The sequence below is a fragment of the Apus apus genome, chromosome 21 (genome assembly GCF_020740795.1).
Source record: "Apus apus isolate bApuApu2 chromosome 21, bApuApu2.pri.cur, whole genome shotgun sequence".
NCBI lineage: Eukaryota > Metazoa > Chordata > Aves > Apodiformes > Apodidae > Apus > Apus apus.
Window position 1 is genome coordinate 2940730 of NC_067302.1, and position 3935 is coordinate 2944664.

Sequence of the window (3935 nt, forward strand, 5' to 3'; positions counted from 1 at the left end):
TTGTCGAGTAAATCCCAGGTCCCCGGGGATGGGAGGATCCCAGAATTCCCTGGAAAACTCGGGATGCACCAGCTGAATCAGAGCTACAAGGAACAGCCTGGTACAAGGGGTCTTCCTCTTCATTGAAGGAGGGGGAGAATGGGAGGAAGGCCACAGAGGGGGGGTTGCAGGGGTGTTGGGGGCATTTGGGCCAGCCTGGGAGCAGGGTCCTGGCCTGGGGACAGTCCTGTCCCCATGGCTCTGTGCTCCCTGTCCCCTACCCAGAGCCCCGTGTTGGTGCAATCGGAATGAAGGAATCTGCTGGCAACAGGTGGCTCTGCTGACAGCCTGGGGACACTGCAGGGCCTTGGGGACACTGCTCCTACCTGGGGACACTGCAGGGCCTTGGGGACACTGCTCCGACCTGGGGACACTGCAGGGCCTTGGGGACACTGCTCTGACCTGGGGACACTGCAGGGCCCTGGGGACACTGCACAGCCTGAGGACAGAGCACAGCCTTGGGGACACTCTGGGGACAAAGCGGACAAGTCACACCCCACCATCATCACCCAGGTCCATCTGCAGCAGTAAGTAAGGAGGGACAAAGGGAAGCAGGGAGGAAGGAAAGCCAGACAGACAGCACTGCTCCGTGCAGGAACAGGGCTGGAGCCAGTGACCACCCACCCGCCAGGGCCAAGCTCCATCCCACCCCCAGGGTGCAGATTCCAACCTCATTTCCCCCTACAAACATTTCCCTGAGCGAGAGCTGGGGGGTTGTGGGCCAGCGAGCCCTTAGCACCCTGCAGGATGAGCCCCCAGCCCCCCAGCCCTTCCCCTGCCTCCTTTCCCCACTGCCATCGCCCCCCTCCCAGTGCCTTGCAGGAGCAATTGAGTTAAAATGAAGTAATCACTCCCCAAGTACAGTCATTTGCAGGAAAAATACAGGCCTGGCATGATTGCAAACGTTCCCGACTGAAACCATCCCTCCCACCCAGAGGATAAATGTTTTCAGCCCCAAGGTGTTCAGAGACAGAAGCCTCAAATGCAGCCCTCACAGCCTCCCCACATCTCTTGGGTTCCCCCAGGCTGGGGGTAAAATGCTGGGGTTTGGGACTTTCAAAGCTTTTGGGTTTTAATCCTCCTGGGGGGGGGGGGGGGGGGGGGGGAGTGTTTCTCTCAGTTATCTTGGTTAAAAGGCAGATGCAGGGAGAGGGGCTGCCCTGAGCCCTCACCCCAGCACCCACAGGATGCAGCTGCAGCACCCACCACCCTCACCCAAACCAGCCAGACACTCATCTCCACACTGACCAGAGCTTTCCATGTCAAAACCCTTCCATTTTTCACTTCTCTTCACAATACTGTTTTTTTTTGCTGCCAGCACCAGAACTCCCCATTTCCCCCCATTAAACCCCAGGGCATCAAACCTGGTGGTGCCTTCCCCACCCTTTGCAGAGCTACAGGGACATGACCCCCAGCAGCCTGCATTGAAACTTAGCCAATTTCACCCCCTAAATTTTAAATTCTGCTCTTTACAACCCCCCCCTCCCCTCCCCTTTTCTCTTTACATCAATCCCTCTTCCCCGTCCCCTCCTTTCTTTTTCTATCCCTCCACCTATTACACCTCCAGCCAGTTCTTTCTCTCTGATAAGTCCCTGCTATTTTCTCAAATCACCTGCCTTTTACTAATGCCAAAAGTCCTTCTTCTTCTTTTGTAACAGACCAAATAGGTTCTCTCATCCCGCTGCTCTCCTCCCAGTCTGTCCAGCTCCGAGTGGTCAGACACCCAGCACAGTGTCATGGTCGGATGTAATGGGGCTATTAGGTGAGTTATCACAGCCTGAATGGATGAAATAACTTCTGTATCTTCGTCCAAATAAACCTCCCTATTCTTCTTCAACACAACGAATGAACAAGTGTTCCCAGAGGAAAGAGCCAGGAAAATGTTAGAAGGTGTTATTGGAGACCCGACCTCCCTTGCCAACCTGCCTCCTGGTTTGTCCTCGGGGGGCGCTGGGGTTTCTCCTTGGAAAATCGGGAAGCCCAAGGATCAGCACCCAACATCCAGAGCTAAATCCTCACCAGGGTGCTGCTCCAACAGCGGGTTTTTTGAGGGCTCAGGGGCACAGCCTCACGGGTGCCCCACACGTGCCTGGGTTTGAGGACCACATCCAGCCAGAAAGCTGCTGTTTTCTCAGCCCAGCTGCTGACTGCGAGGAGAAGCAGTGCTCAGCTTCCTCAGGCTGCCCCTCCTGGAGCTGCCCCAGCTTCAGCTGCCCCTCCTGGAGCTGCCCCTGCTGGAGCTGCCCCTGCTTGACCTGCTCCTCCTGGAGCTGCCCCTCCTTGAGCTGCCCCAGCTTCAGCTGCCCCTTCTTGAGCTGCCCGTCCTGGAGCTGCTCCTGCTTGAGCTGCCCCTGCTGGAGATGCCCCTCCTGGAGCTGCCCCTGTTTCAGCTGCCCCTCCTTCAGCTGCCCCAGCTTGAGCTGCCCCTCCTGGAGCTCCATGCCATCTTCCCACATTTGTTGGGTCACAACAGCCCCAGGCAATGCTCCAGGCTTGGGGAAGAGCAGCTGGAAAGCTGCAAAGAGGAGAAGGACCTCGGGGTATTATTGATCTAATAATAATAATATAATAATAATAATATTTATAGTAATTTATAGCAATTTCTTAAAGGTACAGTAATTATTAAAATTATAATATCATCGAATCCCAGACTGGTTTGGGTTGGAAGGGACCTTGAAGATCATCTAGATCCAACCCCCTGCATGGGCAGGGACACCTCCCACCAGCCCAGGTTGCTCCAAGCCCCATCCAACCTGCCCTTCAACACTGCCAGGGATGGGGCAGCCACAGCTTCCCTGGGCAACCTGGGCCAGGGTCTCACTATCCTCATGGTGAAGAATTTCTTCTTCATACAATATATAAAATTCCCATATTCTTCTATGTACACATTATGTATCTATATAATACTTACAGATATATAAACATGAATACATAAAATGTGATACATTTTATAACATCTATTTTATACCTAAAACATTTATTTTACACATAAGAATAAACATATACACTGTGAATGGGGCTCAAAATGGGAAAATAACAGCTGAGATGCTCCTGAGCCTTATAAAAACCAAGTGTTGGGGACAGATCCAGCCCCAGGACCCTGCAAGGGACACAAGAGGATGGGGTGGTGACTGTGGTGACCAGGAGAAAAGAGGGAGAAGTGGGACTGTGCTCCCATCACCTGCCTTCCCCACGGGCTGGTTTGCAGCCTCCCTTTCTCTGCCTGAAAGAAAACCAAACGATTATTTGATGTTGGAATAGATTTGTTTTGCAAACCTTGTCCAGCCCTGGGATCCCACCCAAAAACATCTGCAAGGGGGTTGGGTCTCCAGGAAGTCCAGAGGTGCTTGGATCACATCTGGCAGCTGTGGGAAGGTCACTGGGATGCAAACATGGATCATCACCCCCAAGAAAAACCCCTTCAGGGCAAGACCTTCTGCCTGCTTCATGATTCCTAAGAGAAGCTGACACATCTTCAACACCAAAAAGGGGAAAAGCAAGGGATTATTAGTCTTCTTAATTAAAAAGCATGCTGATCTTGTAAGCAGTTAATTAATAACTCCACATTAACTTGATTAAGTATCAGGACAGCTCAGTGCACGCTGGGCTTCTGGGATCAGGGCTGAACCCTTGTAAAACCAGGGGATAAATCCTCTGTCCCCAACAGGTCTTGAGGTTTGGGGGATAATATCCCTGCCAAATGTCACCTTGGGGTCACTGGTGTCACCCTGGTGCCACTCAGCTCATTCCACCCAACCCCATCCCCGTGTCTGCAAGAATAAACCCATTTTACTGGCAGCATTTTTGCTTTCCAGCCACGAACGAGTCAGAAAAAGTCAAATGAATCCATGATAAATCACAGCTCATTAACAGTAGCAGGGCTTTAAGGCAGAGGG

At 52.6% G+C, this 3935-nt stretch overlaps 1 long non-coding RNA gene across 1 annotated transcript; it reads left to right on the forward strand.

Moving 5' to 3' along the window:
* The first annotated feature begins 478 nt into the window (after positions 1-478).
* Positions 479-2851, forward strand: LOC127393142 (uncharacterized). The gene is made up of 3 exons (XR_007891403.1): positions 479-566; positions 1698-1801; positions 2690-2851. It is a non-coding gene; the product is annotated as an uncharacterized LOC127393142 (long non-coding RNA).
* Positions 2852-3935: the final 1084 nt, after the last annotated feature.